The following is a 25,478-nucleotide window of genomic DNA, read 5'->3' on the forward strand; positions in this document are numbered from 1 at the left end:
GCTAGAAGGTCCTGTGACACAAAAAAATGCTCCACAGAGCTCAGAAACAACTAAGTAAACAGAAGGTCATGCGTGCAAGCTCTTCATGAAACTACGGGTTGGCATCAAGAATACAAAAGGAACTCTGCAGTTCAGTATTAACTCCCACCTGCAAAGAAATCCAGTTTAAAAGTAAGCTTGAATCTAAGGTTTGTCTAAAATAAGATAAAAAAATTAACAAAATATATGGAAATAGGCATGGCCTCAGCAACCGAAACCATACCTAGCCTTCCCCCAAAAGAATGGTATTAAAAAGATTAAACTACCAAAATAACTAGGGAGATGTTTAGAAAGGATAACCTATGCACCTGTCGTTAGAGGAATAAGTAGTACAACTCCTATAGAGAGCAGTATGGAGTGTCCCCAAAAGGTTAAAAATAGAATTACTGTGTTATATTGCAATGCCTTTGCTGGGTATAATAAGATGGAAATTAAGTTAATGTTTCCAAAGATATTTATATTGTATTGTTCACTGCAGCAGTATTCATAAAAACTGTGAAATGGAGAAGCAATTCATATGTTTATCAGCTTGTAAATTGGAAATGAAATAGTGACGTATATACACAATGGGATATTGTTTTTTTTATTATTATTAACTTGAGTATTTCTTATATACATTTCGGTTTCCGGGCAAACATCCCCCTCCCCCCTCCCCTTCCTTATGGGTGTTCCCCTGACCCCTCCCCCCATTGCCGCCCTCCCCGCAACAGTCTAGTTCACTGGGGGTTCAGTCTTAGCAGGACCCAGGGCTTCCCCTTCCACTGGTGCTCTTACTAGGATATTCATTGCTACCTATGAGGTCAGAGTCCAGGGTCAGTCCATGTATAGTCTTTAGGTAGAGGCTTAGTCCCTGGAAGCTCTGGTTGCTTGACATTGTTGTACATATGGGGTCTCGAGCCCCTTCAAGCTCTTCCAGTTCTTTCTCTGATTCCTTCAATGGGGGTCCTATTCTCAGTTCAGTGGTTTGCTGCTGGCATTCGCCTCTGTATTTGCTGTATTCTGGCTGTGTCTCTCAGGAGCGATCTACATCCGGCTCCTGTCGGTCTGCACTTCTTTGCTTCATCCATCCTGTCTAATTGGGTGGCTGTATATGTATGGGCCACAAGTGGGGCAGGCTCTCAATGGGTGTTCCTTCAGTCTCTGTTTTAATCTTTGCCTCTCTCTTCCCTGCCAAGGGTGTTCTTGTTCCCCTTTTAAAGAAGGAGTGAAGCATTCACATTTTGATCATGCGTCTTGAGTTTCATTTGTTCTAGGCGTCTAGGGTAATTCAAGCATTTGGGCTAATAGCCACTTATCAATGAGTGCATACCATGTATGTCTTTCTGTGATTGGGTTAGCTCACTCAGGATGATATTTTCCAGTTCCAACCATTTGCCTACGAATTTCATAAAGTTGTTGTTTTTGATAGCTGAGTAATATTCCATTGTGTAGATGTACCACATTTTCTGTATCCATTCCTCTGTTGAAGGGCATCTGGGTTCTTTCCAGCTTCTGGCTATTATAAATAAGGCTGTGATGAACATAGTGGAGCATGTGTCTTTTTTATATGTTGGGGCATCTTTTGGGTATATGCCCAAGAGAGGTATAGCTGGATCCTCAGGCAGTTCAATGTCCAATTTTCTGAGGAACCTCCAGACTGATTTCCAGAATGGTTGTACCAGTCTGCAAACCCACCAACAATGGAGGAATGTTCCTCTTTCTCCACATCCTCGCCAGCATCTGCTGTCACATGAGTTTTTGATCTTAGCCATTCTCACTGGTGTGAGGTGAAATCTCAGGGTTGTTTTGATTTGCATTTCCCTTATGACTAAAGATGTTGAACATTTCTTTAGGTGTTTCTCAGCCATTCGGCATTTCTCAGCTGTGAATTCTTTGTTTAGCTCTGAACCCCATTTTTTAATAGGGTTATTTGTCTCCCTGCGGTCTAACTTCTTGAGTTCTTTGTATATTTTGGATATAAGGCCTCTATCTGTTGTAGGATTGGTAAAGATCTTTTCCCAATCTGTTGGTTGCCGTTTTGTTCTAACCACAGTGTCCTTTGCCTTACAGAAGCTTTGCAGTTTTATGAGATCCCATTTGTCGATTCTTGATCTTAGAGTATAAGCCATTGGTGTTTTGTTCAGGAAATTTTTTACAGTGCCCATGTGTTCCAGATGCTTCCCTAGTTTTTCTTCTATTAGTTTGAGTGTGTCTGGTTTGATGTGGAGGTCCTTGATCCACTTGGATTTAAGCTTTGTACAGGGTGATAAGCATGGATCGATCTGCATTCTTCTACATGTTGACCTCCAGTTGAACCAGCATCATTTGCTGAAAATGCTATCTATTTTCCATTGGATGGTTTTGGCTCCTTTGTCAAAAATCAAGTGACCATAGGTGTGTGGGTTCATTTCAGGGTCTTCAGTTCTATTCCACTGGTCTATCTGTCTGTCTCTGTACCAATACCATGCAGTTATTATCACTATTGCTCTGTAATACTGCTTGAGTACAGGGATAGTGATTCCCCCTGAAGTCCTTTTATTGTTGAGGATAGTTTTAGCTATCCTGGGTTTTTTGTTATTCCAGATGAATTTGCAAATTGTTCTGTCTAACTCTTTAAAGAATTGGATTGGTATTTTGATGGGGATTGCATTGAATCTGTAGATTGCTTTTGGTAAAATGGCCATTTTTACTATATTAATCCTGCCAAACCATGAGCATGGGAGATCTTTCCATCTTCTGAGGTCTTCTTCAATTTCTTTCTTCAGAGTCTTGAAGTTCTTATTGTACAAATCTTTTACTTGCTTGGTTAAAGTCACACCGAGGTACTTTATATTATTTGGGTCTATTATGAAGGGTGTCGTTTCCCTAATTTCTTTCTCAGCTTGTTTCTCTTTTGTGTAGAGGAAGGCTACTGATTTATTTGAGTTAATTTTATACCCAGCCACGTTGCTGAAGTTGTTTATCAGCTTTAGTAGTTCTCTGGTGGAACTTTTGGGATCACTTAAGTATACTATCATATCATCTGCAAATAGTGATATTTTGACTTCTTCTTTTCCGATCTGTATCCTCTTGACCTCCTTTGTTGTCTGATTGTTCAGGCTAGAAATTCAAGAACTATATTGAATAAGTAGGGAGAGAGTGGGCAGCCTTGTCTAGTCCCTGATTTTAGTGGGATTGCTTCAAGTTTCTCTCCATTTAGTTTAATGTTAGCAACTGGTTTGCTGTATATGGTTTTTACTATGTTTAGGTATGGGCCTTGAATTCCTATTATTTCCAGGACTTTTATCATGAAGGGGTGTTGAATTTTGTCAAATGCTTTCTCGGCATCTAATGAAATGATCATGTGGTTTTGTTCTTTCAGTTTGTTTATATAATGGATCACGTTGATGGTTTTCCATATATTAAACCATCCCTGCATGCCTGGGATGAAGCCTACTTGATCATGGTGTATGATTGTTTGGATGTGCTCTTGGATTCGGTTTGCCAGAATTTTATTGAGTATTTTTGTGTCGATATTCATAAGGGAAATTGGTCTGAAGTTCTCTTTCTTTGTTGTGTCTTTGTGTGGTTTAGGTATAAGCGTAATTGTGGCTTCATAGAAGGAATTCGGTAGTGATCCATCTGTTTCAATTTTGTGGAATAGTTTGGATAATATTGGTATGAGGTCTTCTATGAAGGTCTGATAGAATCCTGCACTAAACTGGTCTGGACCTGGGCTCTTTTTGGTTGGGAGACCTTTAATGACTGCTTCTATTTCCTTAGGAGTTATGGGGTTGTTTAACTGGTCTATCTGTTCCTGATTTAACTTCGGTACCTGGTATCTGTCTAGGAAATTGTCCATTTCCTGAAGATTTTCAAGTTTTGTTGAATATAGGCTTTTATAGTAAGATCTGATGATTTTTTGAATTTCCTCTGAATCTGTAGTTATGTCTCCCTTTTCATTTCTGATTTTGTTAATTTGGACACACTCTCTGGGTCCTCTCGTTAGTCTGTCTAAGGGTTTATCTATCTTGTTGATTTTCTCAAAGAACCAACTTTTGGTTCTGTTGATTCTTTCTATGGTCCTTTTTGTTTCTACTTGGTTGATTTCAGCTCTGAGTTTGATTATTTCCTGCCTTCTACTACTCCTGGGTGTATTTGCTTCTTTTTGTTCTAGAGCTTTTAGGTGTGCTGTCAAGCTGCTGACATATGCTCTTTCCTGTTTCTTTCTGCAGGCACTCAGCGCTATGAGTTTTCCTCTTAGCACAGCTTTCATTGTGTCCCATAAGTTTGGGTATGTTGTACCTTCATTTTCATTAAATTCTAAAAAGTTTTTAATTTCTTTCTTTATTTCTTCCTTGACCAGGTTATCATTGAGTAGAGCATTGTTCAATTTCCCCGTATATGTGGGCATTCTTCCCTTATTACTATTGAAGACCAGTTTTAGGCCGTGGTGGTCCGATAGCACGCATGGGATTATTTCTATCTTTCTGTACCTGTTGAGGCCCGTTTTTTGACCAATTATATGCTCAATTTTGGAGAAAGTACCATGAGGAGCTGAGAAGAAGGTATATCCTTTTGCTTTAGGATAGAATGTTCTATAAATATCTGTTAAGTCCATTTGGCTCATGACTTTTCTTAGTCTGTCTACGTCTCTGTTTAATTTCTGTTTCCATGATCTCTCCATTGATGAGAGTGGGGTGTTGAAATCTCCTACTATTATTGTGTGAGGTGCAATGTGTGTTTTGAGCTTTAGTAAGGTTTCTTTTACGTATGTAGGTGCCCTTATATTTGGGGCATAGATATTTAGGATTGAGAGTTCATTGGTGGATTTTTCCTTTGATGAATATGACGTGTCCTTCCTTACCTTTTTTGATGACTTTTAGTTGAAAATTGATTTTATTTGATATTAGAATGGCTACTCCAGCTTGCTTCTTCTGACCATTTGCTTGGAAAGTTGTTTTCCAGCCTTTCACTCTGAGGTAGTGTCTGTCTTTCTCTCTGAGGTGTGTTTCCTGTAGGCAGCAGAATGCAGGGTCCTTGTTGCATATCCAGTTTGTTAATCTATGTCTTTTTATTGGGGAGTTGAGGCCATTGATGTTGAGAGATATTAAGGAATAGTGATTATTGCTTCCTGTTATATTCATATTTGGATGTGAGGTTATGTTTGTGTGCTTTTCTTCTCTTTGTTTTGTTGCCAAGACGATTAGTTTCTTGCTTCTTCTAGGGTATAGCTTGCCTCCTTATGTTGGGCTTTACCATTTATTATCCTTTGTAGTGCTGGGTTTGTAGAAAGATATTGTGTAAATTTGTTTTTGTCATGGAATATCTTGGTTTCTCCATCTATGTTAATTGAGAGTTTTGCAGGATACAGTAACCTGGGCTGGCATTTGTGTTCTCTTAGGGTCTGTATGACATCAGTCCAGGATCTTCTGGCCTTCATAGTTTCTGGTGAAAAGTCTGGTGTGATTCTGATAGGTCTGCCTTTATATGTTACTTGACCTTTTTCCCTTACTGCTTTTAATATTCTTTCTTTATTTTGTGCGTTTGGTGTTTTGACTATTATGTGACGGGAGGTGTTTCTTTTCTGGTCCAATCTATTTGGAGTTCTGTAGGCTTCTTGTATGCCTATGGGTATCCCTTTTTTTTAGGTTAGGGAAGTTTTCTTCTATGATTTTGTTGAAGATATTTACTGGTCCTTTGAGCTGGGAGTCTTCACTCTCTTCCATACCTATTATCCTTAGGTTTGATCTTCTCATTGAGTCCTGGATTTCCTGTATGTTTTGGACCAGTAGCTTTTTCTGCTTTACATTATCTTTGACAGTTGAGTCAATGATTTCTATGGAATCTTCTGCTCCTGAGATTCTCTCTTCCATCTCTTGTATTCTGTTGGTGAAGCTTGTATCTACAGCTCCTTCTCTCTTCTTTTGGTTTTCTATATCCAGGGTTGTTTCTATGTGTTCTTTCTTGATTGCTTCTATTTCCATTTTTAATTCCTTCAACTGTTTGATTGTGTTTTCCTGGAATTCTTTCAGGCATTTTTGCGATTCCTCTCTGTAGGCTTCTACTTGTTTATCAATGTTTTCCTGTGTTTCTCTATGGGAGTTCTTCACGTCTTTCTTGAAGTCCTCCAGCATCATGATCAAAAATGATTTTGAAACTAGATCTTGCTTTTCTGGTGTGTTTGGATATTCCATGTTTGTTTTGATGGGAGAATTGGGCTCCGATGGTGCCATGTAGTCTTGGTTTCTGTTGCTTGGGTTCCTGCGCTTGCCTCTCGCCATCAGATTATCTCTAGTGTTACTTTGTTCTGCTATTTCTGTCAGTGGCTAGACTGTCCTATACGCCTGTGTGTCAGGAGTGCTGTAGACCTGTTTTCCTCTCTTTCAGTCAGTTATGGGGACAGAGTGTTCTGCTTTCGGGTGTGTAGTTTTTCCTCTCTACAGGTCTTCAGCTGTTCCTGTGGGCCTGTGTCTTGAGTTCACCAGGCAGGTCACTTGCAGCAGAAAAGTTGGTCTTACCTGTGGTCCCGAAGCTCAAGTTCGCTCTTGGGGTGCTGCCCACGAGCTCTCTGCAGAGGCAGCAACCAGGAAGATCTGCGCCGTCGTTTTTGGGAGCTTCAGTGCACCAGGGTTCCAGATGGCTTTTGGTGTTTTCCTCTGGAATCAGTAATGTGTGCAGAGTGCAGTCTCTTCTGGTTTCCCAGGCGTGTCTGTCTCTCTGAAGGTTTAGCTCTCCCTCCCAAGGGATTTGGGTGCAGAGAACTGTTTATCCAGTCTGTTCCTTCATGTTTCGGTGGTGTCTCAGACGCAGGGGTCCTGCCACTCCTGGGCCCTCCCCCACAGGAACCCAGAGGAAACAGGAAAACAGGTCTACAGCACTCCTGACACACAGGCTTATAGGACAGTCTAGCCACTGTCAGAAATAGCAGAACAAAGTAACACTAGAGATAATCTGATGGTGAGAGGCCTTATACAGTTTCCTCTTGGGCCAGGGATGTGGGCAGGGGTGGGCAGTGTTGGTGGTCTCTTCCGTCTGCAGCCTCAGGAGTGCCCACCTGAGCAGGCGGTGAGGTCTCTCTCCCACGGGGTCTGGGAGCAAAGAGCTGCTGCGGGCCAGGATCCGCGGGTGTGGGGCTCCTGGTAAACACAGGGGATATTGTTTAGTTATAAAAAATGGAATCTCATCATGCGATGCAACATGAATGAGGTATGGAAGATATGACCAGCATGGATTGTTAAATGAAACAAGCCACACCAAAGAAAGTCAAGTATCACATAATGTACCTTGAATCTAAAGCTATAGATATCAGAAAATTTGCAAGTGAAATAGTGGTCAACAGAGACCTGGGAAAGATGTGAGTAGTCAGGGGGAAGTTGATTACTGATGGGGCTTTATCTGTGGCAGAAGTTTCTGTGTATAACAACTCTGGGTAAGAGCAAATGATTATATGCACCGAAAAATCTGGAAAAAAAGAGTTTTAAAGTTTGCACCATAAAGAATCAACATGTGTTTGAGAAAAAAATGTGTTCTAACTAATTTACAGTGTTTATCATACCAAATGATTACTATATGGTAGCTTCCTCCTGCATATATTTTTTTTATTTTTAAATATCAGTAAAGAATAAATTACAAAATAACTTCCCTCAAAGTTGAAAAATTGTTTGGCTTTTCCTATATATTTGTCTAAAGCCCAAGGTGAATAGTTTGTTGTAACAGTGCTAATAGTTCCTATCCCACTTCTGCAGGAATTTTCATTTTTTTTTCTAAATTTATAATTGCTCTTCCTGGCCCAGAAACTACCTCAGAGATAACTATCCTGGGAGAAATTATAGCTTTCCTGTGTTCTGTTGTTTGATACAAAAACTTGTGATATATTCTTTGAGATATAAAAAAAAGTCTTTGTCTACAACTTAAGTCACTGACATTGATGTTTTTCTAAGCCAAGCAAATGTGATAAAGACATTAATAATTGTAATGAGGTATAACAGTCACCAAAGGTAGAGTATTCAGTTGCAAGATGTGGTTCATTTGAACACTGGTAGAATTTTTTTTAAATCAACAATCACTTTCCCATAGGCATCCCTTTGAGTCCGTGTGCCTTTATGTCAGTGAGCAAACATGATTTTTGGCTTTTTAGTCTCTGACAGTCATCTTTACCAGGCCTTTACCAGAAAAATCTCACCTATTTGGTGAAAAATTTGAAAGCCTTCACCTATCCCAGCATCTAATGTAAAAACTGCCTTAATGTATCATTGAGTTTGCTTCAAATTTCATGCCCTTAGAGGCCCATTAGTGTGGGTGCTTCTTATTTCTGTCCTCATACGTGTTAGTGAGGTGAATGGCAAAGATTTGGACAAAAGCAATATATACATATTTTAAGGTGGGAAGACACATAATCAAGTTTGGAATTGGATGGGATTAATAGTTTGGTGAGCACATGATGTTTATTACCGGTACTCATCATAACTTCGCAGCTGTTTTCAAGCCATTTCTCATAAGGCTTCACAGAGCATGCTCCATCTTCTGGATAATATTTAGTCTTCCTCTTTATCATATCTGCAGCATGGATCAGGGATATGTTCCACCCTTTGCGTTTATTTCTGTGGAATCCACTACATTGTTGTGCTCATTGCCAGACACCTCTGGTTCCTCTTTCCTTTCATGACAGATTTACTGGCCCTTCTCTTGTGTAGCAGAGTCCCCAAATTAAATTTGTAGTTTAGCTGATCCTCCCTGCCTCCACACCACATGAACAAAGCAATCAAATCATGAGATAAAGACAAATGAAACAAGCTGAACCACGACAAAGAGAAAGACTCAATTGTAATTAATAGGCAAAGAAGAAACTTAGTTGGATGAGGTTGTGAAAATGCTCCCATTCAAAGAACAGAAAGCAAATGGCTACAGATAACAGAACCATTGCTAGTTGGCTTCTATTTAAAACATGAAAGATGGTACAAATGAAAAACAAATATCAAAATTATGAACAAATACCTTCTATAGGACAGAGCTCCTTCCTTGCATGTTGAATTCACCAGAAGAAACACAACATAGACATCTTTAAACAATCAGAATTGAAGCTCTTCCTCATGTTTTAAAATCTACACTTTGGAATGTAGTTATAAATTTCAGTGTTCTGGTACAAGTTTTCTCAATTCTTTTTTTCCCTTTTAGCTTTTTTCCTTTAATTTTTAATTAGGTAGATTTAATTGTTTAGTACAGTCTGTCCATCCTGTAATTTAGATGTGCTGGAAGCAATATGGCTACTTTGGGCCTTGCAATAGGGAGTTAACAGAGTAAGACAGTTAACAGTGAATCCAGTCTAACACACAAGTCTGAGGTCAAGCCCACTCCTCCGGTCTTGAACTTCAGAGAAACTTGGTACCAAAATAAATTCTCTTGAAACATTTCCTACTTGGACTTGCCATTTAGACATGCTATTTCTTTTGATGTTTAGCATCAAATCTAAGGAAGACATAACAATGGGAGCCCTTCTGAGAGTATCCTATAAACAAAATGTTTTAGAAAGTACATGCTGCCAAATACCCAAGAGTCTACCATTGAAGTTATCGGGAGGCAATCTCCATGCTTTGGGGATGCAAATTCTACATCCATTGCTCTGATCTGTTATGGGGGGTCTGAATTAGTAAAGACATATTCTATCAAAAGCAATCTCCATGCTTTGGGGATGCAAATTCTACATCCATTGCTCTGATCTCTTATGGGGGGTCTGAATTAGTAAAGACATATTCTATCAAATGTGAAATACTAGTTCACTAGTCAAAAGCTTTTAACTTTGTGTTCATGGGACTCTCTTTGAGTGTGATTGGGAGCATTAGGAAAAAATGCCCAGGAAAAGAAGAGAAAGAAAGAAAGACATAAAGGAAGGAAGGAAAGAAGGAAGGAAGGAAAATGGAAGGAAGGAAGGAAAGAAGGAAGGAAGAAGAAAAAAGGAAGGAAGCAAGGAAGGATGGAAGGAAGGAAGGAAGGAATCAAGGAAGGATGGAAGGAAGGAAGGAAGGAAAGAGAAGGAAAGAAGGAAGGAAGGAAGCAGGCAGGCTGGGGTGTGGGAAGGAAAGGAGAGAAGTATAATGGCCATGGGAAGGGGTGGTAGTATATCTTCCATTGCCTCTCAAGCACACAGAAAGGGGAAATCTTTCGTTCAAGGTCGGCATCCTGCCACCTCCTGTCTATAACATCAATCAGATTTCAGTAATTTTCACTCACTGATGTACCATTGCCATCATTTTCCTGTCAAAATGTTTTGCCATATTTATTTTGTGTGTGAGCACATGTGGCTGCATGTGTTTGGGTGTGTGGGTATGACAGCATGTGTGTGGAGGTCAGTGAGAGCTGCTTCTCTCCTTGCACCATGTGGGATTCAGCAGATGGAACTCAGGTGACCCATTCTTGGTAGCAGGCACCTCTGTTGGCTGAGCCATCTTGCCAGCCCACACTGCCAATGTTTTTCAAAGTGAGGGAGAAATGGGAGCTGTGAGTCATGGCGTGAAAAGGCAGAATCATGGGTGCTGTAGAAAGGGCTTCATTTACCAAGAAGGACCCACACATTAGTGCTTAATTCATGTTTCTCACCTCACCCCTCTCTCTACAGTCAAGACTACAACTTTAAAATCATTGCGCTCAATGTTGTTTACTGTGTCCAAGATTGTCTCTTTATCTCATCCTTGTGTTTGTTCCTGTTCGCCAAGATGTCTATATTTAAGATGGCAAGAAATATTTCATAAGGGTAAAAATGCACAAGGAAGAACTCTGTCTTCTTTTCTAAAGACCCATGAACTGTGCATGAAATGAAGGGAGAAGTTGTGAAAACCAAGTGTAGACTTAGAAAACATGACAAAGAACTATCAAGATTATCAGAATGAGGGCTTCCTGCTGCATTTTTCCAATCTTTCAGGCCTTTGATAGTTTTCCTAATTACAGATGTAAGAAAGGAAGAACACAGTGTAAAACTTCCATTGCCAAACATAAGATCAGCCTGGCTTAAAAGAGATTCACCCACTGGCTCTACGATAATAGAATTTTGGATCAGAAGTCAGTCAGCTTTCCTGGTGGTCCTTCATGTTGTTGAGTGCAGGGCTACTTTTTGGCTCTAGAAAAAAATTATCCAAAGTTTAAGTCAAGATCAAGATAACCAAAAATTACTCCTGGGTCAAGTTAATTTATTCTTCAACCCATCTTTGTCAAGAAGACTTTGAATGCGTTAATAAATAAGAGCTATCATGTAATTAGTAAATTACTATTTTAGGCATCTCGAAGGATTTGGGGACTGACGTTTTTTCTTGAAAGAGAAAATTCAGTAAATTAGTGAAGCCAAGTCTTCTATCTTGCAAAGGACTCTTAATAGTGTTGAGTGGAAGGAAACTGTGTGCTTAAGTGCTGACTCTTTTAGTATCATGTTAAAAGGCAAAGGAGACATCCAATAGAGGGAACAGGGAATCTGCACAAAGCAAGTAACAGTTGATATTCCTAGGATTGGAGCACACAAACTACTCCAAGTATCTGGAATATGTTCCAGAGTTACAGTGTTACCGTGGACGCTAGCTGTGGGTCAGATTTTGTTTACAAATCACGATGTTAAACTCTTAAGACAACCAGCAAGTTAACTATTAAAATACTTCTATTTTTAAGATATAAAAGATGGCAGCATAGAAAAATCGGTTATTTCATACTAGAAAAGTTAAAAGTTTTTTTTAATCTACTTGTTTTCTTCTCTTTTTATTAGATGTGTTTGTTTATTTACATTCACATGTTATTCCCTTTCTTTCTTTCTTTTTTTTCCAGAGAACAACTTTTAATGCGTTCCTTAGACGAACATACAGACAAGTTCTATCGTTTTCTGAAAAGCAGTGAACCTTTACCATTTTCCCTTGTGCCACTCAAATCTACCTCTTTTTTTTTTTTTACTTCTTTTTTCCATCTTTATTAAATTGGGTATTTCTTATTTACATTTCGATTGTTATTCCCCTTCCCGGTTTCTGGCCAACAGCCCCCTAACCCCTCCCCCTTTCCTTCTATATGGCTGTTCCCCTCCCCACCCTTCCCCCATTACCACCCTCCCCCCAACAATCACGTTCACTCGGGGTTCAGTCTTGGCAGGACCAAGGGCTTCTCCTTCCACTGGTGCTCTTACTAGGCTATTCATTGCTACCTATAAGGTTGGAGCCCAGGGTCAGTCCATGTATAGTCTTTGGGTAGTGGCTTAGTCCCTGGAAGCTCTGGTTGGTTGGCATTGCTGTTCATATGGGTCTCAAGCCCCTTCAGCTCTTTCAGTCAAGTTAACAGTTTTATATATATAAGAATAACCATTAAGACTTTAGTTCATAACTGTTCATCTTCAAATGTTTTACTTTAACATCACAATATTTTTGCCGTATCTAATGTCTCCTCTAGTTATCTTTTAAGGCAATTGAGTCTAAACGCCTACTTATGTCTTTGAATCTAGGAAATTTATAAATTCTTTCACATTTATTTTGAGGCACTTTGTTACTAATCAAAACCAATTTGATTCTGAAACCAGATTGAGATCTAAGGTACATTTAAGTCAGGTAAAATTTGGGCACATATGCAAAAAAACATGCATACCTTATATTCTCAAAATGCAACTCATGTAAAATCTAGCATTTTCTAGTATAATAATATTCATATAAAATTACTGTCTTTTATGTCAGGCTTTTTGTTCAGATTTGGTGTTTGCTAGCATAAGCACATTTATATTAGATTAGCATTCCACTGGGTTCGAATGTTCTCTGTTGCTTCAGTGAATGCCTGTTAGTCACTGCAGAGGTCTGTTTTTGACATTTGGTATTTAACAAGCCTATTTTTTGGCAAGAAATTTTTTTTAAAGTGACTTCTTCAAGAATTGTCTCTGGCTGGGTTAGCTTGTTCGAATAGACAAGATTGTTATATCCAGTGAAATGTGCTCAAAACTATGCATATATTTTATTTAGAAGTTGAGGGTTAATATTATTTTTGGACAGGTATAAGAGGGATGACAATCTGTGGCCTCCTCAAAACCGACAGACCTGTGGTAGAACCTTCCCCTAATGAATAAAGATTTTAAGAGACCAATCACTGGGTGAGTAGGCGGGACTTCCGGGTCAGAGAGAGGAATTGGGGAGGCAGGAGAAAGGAGTTTCCTTTTGGATAGGAGAGAACATGGAGTTACAATGTAGGTAGCCAGTTCAGGTGGATTTGCGGTGATCTGTTACCAGAGAATTTATAACTTAGAATAGCTTACAAAATTAGAATGCTAGTTTCTGTACCCAGTGATTGTGTTACCTGTTGATTCTTTTTACTATTTTTATTTATTTATTGGACATTTTCTTTTTCTTTTTAAAGATTTATTTATTTTATTTATAGGAGTACACAGTAGCTGTTTTCAGACATACCAGAAGAGGGCATTGGATCCCATTACAGATGGTTGTGAGCCACCATGTGGTTGCTGGAATTTGAACTCAGGACCTCTGGAAGAGCAGTCAGTGCTTTTAACCACTGACCCATCTCTTTGCAGCCCTGGGTATTTCCTTTATCTACATTTCAAATATTATCCCCCTTACCAGTTTCCCCTCCGGAAATTCCCTATCCCATAACTAACTTTGTATGGTGTTTTCCTTCACACGGCGACTCAACTGGGTTCCAGAGAGGAAGGTACAAGACATTTAGGCTTGCGAGGAGGGAAGGAGAGAGCATTTTCAGAGCTCTGAGTCAGAGAGTCTGCCGGTCTATCTGCCAGTGCCTAGTTGGCATTGGCGTGGGATGATTTTTTTTTTTATTTCATGCAACACAGACCCAAATAATAGATCATCACCATTTATTTTCTTTGCATGTGTGTTTCTTCATTAAAATGCCGTTTGAAATAAAGGGCTCTCAGTAGGCTCTGGTGAGGGTGTCTAGGGCTCACATTTAAATCTGATAAGGATTCTGTCAACTTCCTAATATTTACAAGTCGGCAAAGCCTACAACTACTCAAACACAATGGTCAATCACAAACACACACTTATAGTGGGTTGTCTATCAGGAAGATGCTAAGTTCACTGGAAGCCCAAGGCAGAAGTTTACTGTGCCTCCTGGGAGATCACAGAAGAGACACTGTGGGAACTGGGCATGAAGGCTTAGAAGAAACTCATCAGAAGAGCAAGACATTCAGGTTAAAGGATGTCTCTGAGCCTTTTGAAGTAATTTGTATGGCTGTGAGTTACCTTTTTTAGATGAATTAGTCTTAATTTCTCCTTCTCAACCAAAACATTGCTATTGGATTTACATATTTGTTTCCACTATTGTATGCATGGCACAGCTTGAATTTTCAGTCATTTTTCCTTCCACAGACAGCCCAGCCTCCTGAAGCTCATAAAGAAGTGAGGAGGGATCAGGCAGCCTGATGTATGGGTGCCTCAGTGTCTTTTCATGTTGTCTGATGGTATTAAAAAAAGGATTTTCAGAGGAAAGACCTGATTTCAGAAGTCAATAGGCAGTATACCTGAGACATGATACTTAAAAATCTTTTCTAATTAATTAACATCCCAAATACTGGCTCCTACCAGTCCCTTCCTTCCAGCTCTCCCCAGGTCCCTCCTCTTCACCCCTCCCTTTTCTTCTGAGAGGATGGTCCCCCCTCCTGCCCCAGATATCCCCTAACCTTTCTCATCAAGTCTCAAAGGGGGCAGGCACTTCCTCTCCCACTGAGGCCAGACAAGACAGCCCTGTTGGGAAATGGATTCTCCAGTCCTCAGCTTTACAGACAGACTCAATATCTTGTAACTGATAATGATTTAGTTCTTTGCTAGATCTTTATTTCTTAAGCCACTTCTTATTGCAAATGGGATGACCTGTCAAGATCCAGTCACATTTTTGTAAATTGTAGTTTACTTCCTTAACCTCAATTTTTGTCTAGGAATAAAGAGAAGGCCAACATCTATGCTTGGTTTACAACAAAGAACAATGACAACTGGGTGCCTCTAACCCACAAGGACTGACTACCATGACCTTGTAAATTCCAGACTATGATTTAGTTACAGTACATTTTTTACCTGGTCTGGAATTTTATTTCTATAGTAACTGACAGAGGGGAATTATATAATTAAAGAATAATTAGAGAGTTGTTGGTAGTTTATGTAAAAAATGTAAAATCTGCCATTATCCAAAATCAGGAAAGAAAATTTCTTATCTTCAGCTGAATTTCCTTTCTCTATTCCATTTTAATACATATACCCACTGTCTTAGTTACTTTTATATTGCTGTGAAGTGATACCATGACCAGGGCAATTTATAAAAGAAAACATTTATTGAAGCTCATAGTTCCAGAGAGTTAGAGTCTATGACCATCACAGTGGGGAGTATGGCAGTAGGTAAGCAGGATGCTGGAGTAATAAGAGAGAAAGAGAGAGAGAGAGAGAGAGAGAGAGAGAGAGAGAGAGAGAGAGAGAGAGAGAGAGAGAGAGAGAGAGAGAACAGTGACGGCTTGGGCTTTTAAAACCTCAAAGCTTTCCCCTAGTGTGTGACACACATCCTCCAACAAGGTCACACGTCCCAATTTTTCTGAAACAGTTACATTAACTGGGCATGAAATACTCAATTATATGGCCCTATTGGAGCCACTCTCAGTCAAACCACCACAACCATATACGTAATACCTTCACAGTGAGTGTAAATTTTGATAGCTGAATTACTGCTTGGGTAAAAATAGATGTTGGTAATGTGCAAATCACATTTTCTAATTTCTAACACTTTTCCTGAAACTCAGTTGCAATGTATCTTTGTGCTCTAGTAATCAGACAGCTAAATGCACAAAATAATAAAGCTTATGTTATTTATTATGGCTTAAATTAGTAAATGTGAAATTAAAGGTCCAAGTCAGATGTCTCACAATGTATGCTGAAGAGAGAGAACAAAGAATTGAGTACTAGGACTACTCAGTACACTAATCGGTAGGTTTTCTGTTTGGAATAAAATTGAGCAACAAAATTGTGTTTGGAGGGTATACTTTGAAAGCCTTATGCTAGTTTTTTCTATGTACATGCATATTTTCAAATGAGGTGTAAGAGAGCAAAAAGTGTTGGAAAACTAGTGCTAATGGGTATTAGAAATGCTTATGTTCTACGTTAAGAATTTAGTCATTAAATTGAGTCCTGTCTTGTTCAATTTGTAATGATCTGGGATATCTTCGGCAAACTGTTATTGGGTCAGACCTGGCTTGTTTGGCTACCATCTGGAGAGGAACATAATTTCCAGATTTTTGAAGGCTGGAAATAAACATAAAAGCAGCCTGGGATTTCAACATCCCATTACCCCTTAGTAAATGGAAACACAGTTGTTTGAAGATCAGTATCTCAAAATATATAGCCTTTAGAGAAGGGACTAAATTGTCCCCTGGTTATAATTTTTTATATTGATTGTGCCAGGGCACAGCTGTAGAAAGAGGAAGACTCTATTGTGCTCCACAGAGCTGTTCAGGCTTACATTGCCCTGGAGTGAATCTTGCTAGAAAGAACAGATGCCCAAAACACATAAACACTGATTTTGGGTAGAAAACGCCAACTTCATATCAGTCCCAATCCAGCAGCAACAGTGTTTAAAAGATACACATCTGGACTTGGCCTTTTCTTCCCCTCTCCCAATGATTTTACAGTTTTCTCCCAGTGACTTAGAATGTGTGTGTGTGTGTGTGTGTGTGTGTGTGTGTGTGTGTACTAGTATGTGTGTAATATTATGTGTGTGTGTAGTATGTGTGTGTGTGCACGTGTGGGTATGCATATGTGTCTATGTTTTTACAGTAGCCATGTAGGCACATATAAAGGACAAAGGTTGGTGTCAGAATTTTGTACTCAGTTGCTTCTTGAAATAGAAGTCTCTCAGAACCTAGAGTCACAGTTTGACAAGTCTAGGTGATGAACAGGGATCCTGACCATTTCCTGGCTACAGGTACATGTCCTCATACTCCTATTTGTTGCAGCTTTTGGTGATCAGAACTCAGGTTTTTATGATTACATAGCAAAGACTTTATACATATTTGACCATTTCCCTCATAGTGCATGGTGTCGACCCTTCATTGACCAAAACTCAGCAAAGAGATGACTGATCAGATGATAGCTTAGAAGGTAGAATATTTCCCTGTTGAAGAAGACCTCATGCAGCTATTGGGCTTCAATAACAGCACTACTGTCCCACAGCAACAGTCTTTGCTGTGTTTCTGCACAGTGAGTTTTCTAAAACTTTTTATTATTTCTTTGAGATTTTGATACAATGCATTTTGGTGATATTCACCGAGTTGCTCAATTCCTACCAGACCCTCGCTTACCTCCCCAACCAATTTCATGTTCTTCTCTTTTCTTTCTCTCTCTCATAAAACAAAATAACAAAACTCACGGAGTCCACTTTGTGTTGGGCAACTAACTACTCAGTGATAACCTAGTTGTCACACCATTGGGAAAAGTGACTTCTCCTCTCTCAGAACTCATCAAATGCAAATATCTCCTCCTACAGGTACAGTGCGTCATGCCCACCTCTCCTCCTCTATGCTGGGATTTTGTCTGGCTTGATCCTGTGTAGGTTTTGTGTGTGCTGTCACTCACTCTGGGTTCACACATGTTTCCTTGAAGTCATCGACCATTCTCTTCTTGCATGACTGGCCTAAGGTGACTACTCCTCTCTATGGTGGTTTTTTGATTTTACCAATATCCTCGTTAAGGTCACACATTGGAAAAATTATAAAGGCCATGGTAAATGGACAGTCTTTCAAATTGCTTCATGGGTGTCACAGCTTTTTCTTTTTTCTGGAAGCATCTTTGTTGATGGGAAGAGGAACATTTCTCAGATATATATGTATACATGTATGTATATGTGTATATGTATATATTATTGAGTAGTATCAAATATTCAGACATTTGGCCACCATGATATTGGCTTCTACCCTCAGATGAGTAATGCTGAATAAAACTTGAGAAAGTTTCAACTCTAAAAAGCCATTCTCTTGGGAAGGAGTTAACTTCGTAGTGGTCAATAACATCACCCACCTTTAGAGGGAAAGGGTGTTACTTTTAAAGAGGACCAAGTTGTGTTTGGGGGGGACACTTCATGTAGGAGCTGTGATGACTGTACTCCCTGAGTGTGAGCAGTCAGAGTGCCTGTGAGGTGCTCCCTGGGGGAGGACCCCACAAGCTGAGTGAGTAGTTTTTCAGTTAGAGGAACAAAACAACATTATTGTCATTTTAGGCAGCTTAAGCTTTACAGACTAGTCTCTTTCCAAATGCTACCTTTCACTTGGGAGCTCGGTGGTTCTGGCCACATAATTCAGAACAGCTGGGTTCCTTGTGGTTTTCTTGGGTCACTTTCAGACTTTAGTGTCTTCACATCTGTTTCCTTTGAACCTGCTTGAAATGTGAAAAATAAGATCAAGAGGAGGTGGTGATTTTATTTAATAGAGTATCCGCACTAAATATCTTGAGCAGAGTTTGTCTTACAGTCAAGGGTGACGCCAAATGTATGCTGTCTTTATACTCAACAAAAATTCTAGATTCAAATCACAGGTTAAATTGTTGACATGCAGTAAACATAGATCATGTGTATTGCAGCAAATGTTCACATTTTAAAATAAAATATAAGAATCTTTAAATCTACACATGTATGTTAAATAATTTCTCTTGGTACCTTTGCCAAATTTCAGACTATTTACTCTTTGCTTCTCAAGAAAGGACCCAGGATCCTGCTAAGACTGAAGCCCCAGTGAACTAGATTGTTGGGGGGAGGGCGGCAATGGGGGGAGGATGGGGAGGGGAACACCCATAAAGAAGGGGAGGGGGGAGGGGGATGTTTGCCCGGAAACCGGGAAAGGGAATAACACTCGAAATGTATATAAGAAATACTCAAGTTAATAAAAAAAAAAAGAAAGAAAGAAAGAAAGAAAGAAAGAAAGAAAGAAAGAAAGAAAGAAAGAAAGAAAGGACCCAGGAGCCCCAAGACACATTTGGAATTAGGTATTCATAGAAAAATTGAAATTGCTTTTGTCCTATGAAGTGGCTCTGAATTCCTATAATTTATGAACCATATAAGTCAAATAAAATTTAAGATACAGTCTGTCAGAGAGCACTGTGTCTGTCGTCTCTTTAGACTTTTCCATTCTGTGCTAAAGTGATGGGATCCAACTGTTAGATGAGTGTGACTTTTCTATTTGGGACACCACGTTGCTACATCTGAATTTAATGCCAGTCAATGATTAAAACTTGAAAAAATGGAGGAGGATATGGCTTTGGAATTTAAAAACACATGTAATGATTTAAGTAAAAAAGGAAAAAATGAGGATAAAATTAGCAATGTTTTCAGAGTTAGTGTTTAGTCACTCTGAGAACAGATTAGGTTTCTTCTTTCAACAGATAATGTGTTTATAAAAGCTTTAACTAATTTTATATAACCATTAACAGAATTAATGTTGAAATTCATGAAACCTGACTTTCATGACTGAATTAAGTTGCCAAATATTTACTGTTTCAACTATCAATACACATTATGTATTATGAGAACAATTTAGAATCCATATCTTTTTGAAAGTTATGTACTTTGTGGCCTTGATTTTCTTTGAATACATATACAAATACATCTTATACACATTCATGTAAGACTACTATCATATAGAGACAGTATTGTTAGATAAGGTTTGTTTATTAACCTCCATGAGTAGTATTTATTCTATATTTGTTTTCTTAAACTTTGTGTCTATATTTATCTCTCACTTGTTATTTATTACTACAAAAGATTCTCTTATATAATTGCATAAAATATATTTGTTTGTCTCTCGCCACTATTCAGATTTTAAACTATTTCCATTTGCTGTGTTAATATCTATCTGTATACCCCTCACACATATCTATCTCTGTGAAATATAAATTTCTAGAAGGAAACTTACTTAGCACTGGAAAATTAATCTTGAACATTATTAGCTAAAGGTAAATTATCTTCTGAACTGAATATACACATTTATACTCTATTTGTTGACTATAAAAAGTAATGTGGCCTCTTATTGCTCAATTTTTAAACACTTCACTATGTAAGTAGATATGAATTGGTTTTTCACAATGGATTTACTGTATGCTTCCTGAATTATTCTGTTTGAGTTGTTTAGTACATTATTAATAATTTAGTTTCCTTTCCACAAATAATGCTGATTTACTCAGCCTTTTATTTACCTATTCTCTATTTCTTTTACTACGTAATCATCAGTCTTATGAACCTTTAATAACTCTGCAATTTGTGCAGGCATTACTCTTTCTCAGCTTAAAACTTCATTCTCATTTTTGTTTATGGTACTCTGCCGTCACTATATTTTTAATTTTGTATGCATAAAACTTTTAATATCTCCTTTGGTCTTTTATCTTATCTCTCATTTAAGAAACACATTTTATCTAGGAGATATATATATATATATATATATATATATATATATAATTCAATTATACTGGTATGGTTATTACAGTTACCCTTCCAAGAGGTCATGATATGAGAATCCCTATTAACATAGTGAACAGATAACAGTAAGTCTCCACTTCATCATTGTGTGGAAAAATTCCTCTCCATTCTTGAAGTTTTATATTGAATATTCCTTCTCAAAATCTCTTGATGGACAACTTAGATATTTTGAGGAAAATTTTCTACATTCTTGTGAAAACACCACATTAATCAATATGTCATTTTTTTGTGGAACATTTACTAATTCTTTGAGGATTTCAAATTATGGCTTAAGCATATTTAACCCCTCACTCTATTCCACTCTCTTTTGTTCAAAAAAAATCTTTGAATGTTTTAACTAGTTGAGAGACTCTGTGTTTATTTCCAACCTATTCCATGGAGAATCTTTTCCAGATGAAGGTTGAAAAATTCTCTGGTGTGTTTGCGCATGCGCGCGCGCGTGTGTGTGTATGTGTGTGTGTATTCTGTATTCTCAGTTGAGTTGTTTCCATTACCCAGATAGCCTTGGTGTATCAAGGAGTTCATGTCAATAAAGGAAGCTGACTCTTTTTCTCCCATTTGGTATCTAATGTCTATAATATACTCCCTCAGCTAGTGGTAGTTTTACATATATATCTTTCCCCCTATATGCAAGGATTTTGTCTGGCTGGAACTTTAGAAGGTTTTGTGTATGCTATTAAAATTGCTGGGAGTTTATATGGGTATCTATTGTGTCATGTCTAGAAAATATTTTTGTTTGTCTTTGATGTTTACTACTTACGGCTCTTAGAATCTCACCTTCTTTTACCCCCACATATTCTCGAGCTTCCCGTGGAGAAATAGTTATGAATGTCCAGTTAAAGGTGGAATATTCCACTATCTTTTGTTCTCTGAATGTTTGAGTCTTTGTGATATTTCCCCTCTATTCCAGGGAGAATCTTTTTTTTTCCAGATGGTTGAGAAATTCTCTGATTTTTGGACACAGCAAAAAATGAATAGGAATGATTTTTAACACTATTTTTTAATTTAGCTGAATAATAGTATTAGGTTTTTCCTTGAGTCCATTGTCCATCTAACCAGGCTCTTAGCCTCTTTAATAGTGCCAGGTATGGGTTTCACTGAATGGAGAAGGGCAAGCAGAAAGTGGTTGTTTATTTCCATAGCATTAGGACTATTATTGCGCCAGTAGTTCTGTCTTGTCAGGCTAGTCATTGTGACTTACACAGTTCATAGCCTGCAGAGACGGCGTCTTACCTTTTCCCTGCAGCACGGTAGCCCTTCCTAGCACCACGAATGAGAGCCAGTAAGGATAAAGTTTATAGGTGAGTACAAGCCTGGTATTTCCGTGTCCTGTGACTCAAATAGGTGGTATCTTCAGCAACAGGTACCTCTTGTTACATTTCAGTGGTAGGAAAGCTATTCAGGAGTATTGAAAATAGCTTACAATGCTGGCAATAGACCATGTGATTCCATTTGCCAACTTAAAAAATAGGGAACCTATTCCCGCTAGTATGTTTTTGTCTGCTAGCATGAGGTGTCTGTTTTAACTGTGCATTAATTAGTGTCTATTGTTATTACCTTGTCCAAAACAGTTTAGGGGAGGAAAGGAATTTATTTCATCTTACAGATCCTAGGTCACAGCCCATCATTGAGGGAAGACAGGAAACTGATGTAAGAACCTAGGCAGGGACCAAAGAGGAATGCTGTTTACTGGCTTATTACTTAAATTTCCTCTTTATGAAATCTAGGCCTGGGTACCCTAGGAATGGCAGCACAAACAATGGGATGGGCCCTCACACAATAGTCATTAATCAGAGAAATGCCTCTGACTTGTATACAAACCAATCTGATGGCGAAAGTCTTCGATTGATATTCCTTCTTTCTAGATGACTTTAGCTTATACCATACAGACAAAAAACAAATAAACAACAACAAAATCCAACAAACAAAGAAACCAGACAAACTAGTACAAACTGTTAGTGAAATTAGGCTTGGAAAGATTTTTTTTGCCCAAGATGCCGGATTAGATGATGCGTCTATGTTACTTGGTGAGGAAGAACTGTAGGTTAATGTCAAGGCAATACATGATTGAACAGTAGAGAGTGGAGCAGGGATAATGTTTTTATAAGACAAGAGAGAGGAGGAAGGAGGGAGATCAAGATGGTTCAGATTTAGGTGACCTAGATCAATTTTATCTTGACTAGGTGGGTGGTTTATATCTTTATCAATTTGCAGTGAATTTATTGTGTGGATGAATTGTGGATTGAGAATTTAACATATAAATCTAATTGCTAAATTACAAATTTCTGGAACTTTGATTTTACTGGACTAGAGAGGACAGTAAGAAGTGAAAGAAATGGCTGAGAGGCAGTTGGAGCCTGTGGATCTGGTTCTGTTGCCCACGCAGAGTGAGAATGCGCAGGGCCTGCAGAACGAGGTGTGTGTGTGTGTGTGTGTGTGTGTGTGTGTGTGTGTGTGTGTGTGTGTGTGATGGTCACTACCACTTAGGGGACGGGGTGGACAGGGCAGCTAAAAGGGAAACAGCCCGGAGTGGGCGGCTTGCAGGTCTCTTGGTAGAGTAGCAGCCAGAGCAAGGAGATCTGGCTTTCAGGAACTGATAGAAAATGTTCCTTTTTAAAAATTTTTACTACAACAAAGAACAATCAAGTTTTTAGAGAAAAAGGAGGAGGAAGAAGAGGAGGAGGAGGAGGAAGAAGAGGAGGAGGAAGAAGAGGAAGAAGAAGAGGAAATAGGCTGTATTCCAAAGATCAACAGAGAGAGAAAACTAGAAAGTCTTAATGGTAATAACAGAATAACTGACAAGTGAGGAGAAAAAGACGAGTGAAGCACCTGAAAGAAGCAAACTATGCTGAGTGCAGCCCAACGTAAAGCTCTGTGGTTGGTGAAGGGGAAGCAAAGGCTTTATCCACTAGCAGCCCATTCTCTCCTCCCTGGTGGGTATTGGAGTCCTCAAGGGCTTGCTGCTCATGAGAAGGCCTCTATGCAAACGAACCAAACATCAAAATGAACAGGCCTGATTTTTTACATCGACATGCAAAAAAAAATTAAAAACTCCTTTACCAAATTCAAAGGTAACTGTGTATAATTTACTTCCATTCAGTTACTCTTTGTCTACAAACATGTCTTGGAACTACCAATTCCGTGACACTTCTATCAGATATTAAACAATGATAATGTCTTTCTCAAGATTTTGTATCATTAACATTGTGAAATATTTTTGTAGTGGAGATTGCATATTGTAATATTAAATTTTGCCTCAACCCTGAATCAATACTTACATGTGTAATTTCTTCAACTTTGAGTGTTTCTTTTTTCTTTTCTTAAGATTTATTTTTTTTTTCTTTCCTTTTTTTCAGAGCTGGGGATCGAACCCAGGGCCTTGCCCTTGCTAGGCAAGCGCTCTAACACTGAGCTAAATCCCCAACCCCGATTTATTTATTTATAAAACACACACTGTAGCTATCTTCAGACAGACCAGAAGAAGGCATCGGATCTTGTTATAGATGGTTGTGAGCCACCATGTGGTGCTGGGATTTGAACTCAGGACCTCTGGAAGAGCTGCCAGTGCTCTTAACCGCTGGATCATCTCTCCAACCTCTCCAATCTTCGAGTGTTTCTTATAACCCAGAATTTTCTGACATTCACAGAAGTCCCTAATAAGGTTTTTCTTATATAAAGAGTAGCATAAAAAATGACATTGATTTCAACACTACATTAGAGAGCCTAAAAAAAAGCCTCTAAGAGCCACTGTAGCAGACAGTATGAGAGCTTTTCATTTTAAAGTACTTAGAAGCATACAATCAAACAGCTTGATATTCCGCTGAACTTAGTCACTCTTTACAGAAGGATTATTTTCCTTCTATTCTCCTGTGGAGCCACAGGGACACAGGGCTGCTGCAGAGGCTGCTTCTCTAGGTATCCAATTATGTTCTGGGACTCTAGTAGAGCTTAATAGGAGCTCAGGTAATAGACAAAATTATTCTATCATTTATCATCAAACAGGCTGCCATGTAAATTACATAGTAATTTTTCCTTTTAAAACTTTTTTTTACTATTTATTTATGTAAATGTCTGTCTGTCTGTCTGTCTGTGCATGTGGCCAAGAACATGAGGAGAGGGCTCTCTGAATCTGGACCTCCAGGCAGTTGTAAGCTGCCTGATTGTAGGTGATAAGAAGCAAAGAAGTGCAGACCGACAGGAGCCGGATGTAGATCGCTCCTGAGAGACACAGCCAGAATACAGCAAATATAGAGGCGAATGCCAGCAGCAAACCACTGAACTGAGAATAGGTCCCCTATTGAAGGAATCAGAGAAAGAACTGGAAGAGCTTGAAGGGGCTCGAGACCCCAAAAGTACAACAATGCCAAGCAACCAGAGCTTCCAGGGACTAAGCCACTACCTAAAGACTATACATGGACTGACCCTGGACTCTGACCCCATAGGTAGCAATGAATATCCTAGTAAGAGCACCAGTGGAAGGGGAAGCCCTGGGTCCTGCTAAGACTGAACCCACAGTGAACTAGTCTATGGGGGGAGGGCGGCAATGGGGGGAGGGTTGGGAGGGGAACACCCATAAGGAAGGGGAGGGGGGAGGGGGATGTTTGCCCGGAAACCGGGAAAGGGAATAACACTCGAAATGTATATAAGAAATACTCAAGTTAATAAAAAAAAAATAAATAAAAAAAAAAAGTGATACGAATAGAAAAAAAAAAAAAAAAAGAATCAAACTCAGGTTCACTGCAAGAACAGTACGTGCTCTCAGCCATGAGCCAGTTCTTCAGTCTGTAGTCCTGATTTTTTTAACCTGTTCAAAGAACTGTAGGAAAAAAAATTCCTAGAAAAGTATGCTATTTCAGCTTGATCTATTACCATCTGAATACCCTAAGGAACTGAACAGTCAGAGACATCAATGCTCAAAATAAAGTCATAATAAACTTTAAATGAGTCATGCATATGCATGCATCATTGGCCAATTAACTGACACTACTGCTTATGTGTCTTGG

This window comes from Rattus norvegicus, chromosome 2 (assembly GCF_036323735.1).
Source record: "Rattus norvegicus strain BN/NHsdMcwi chromosome 2, GRCr8, whole genome shotgun sequence".
Classification (NCBI taxonomy): Eukaryota; Metazoa; Chordata; class Mammalia; order Rodentia; family Muridae; genus Rattus; species Rattus norvegicus.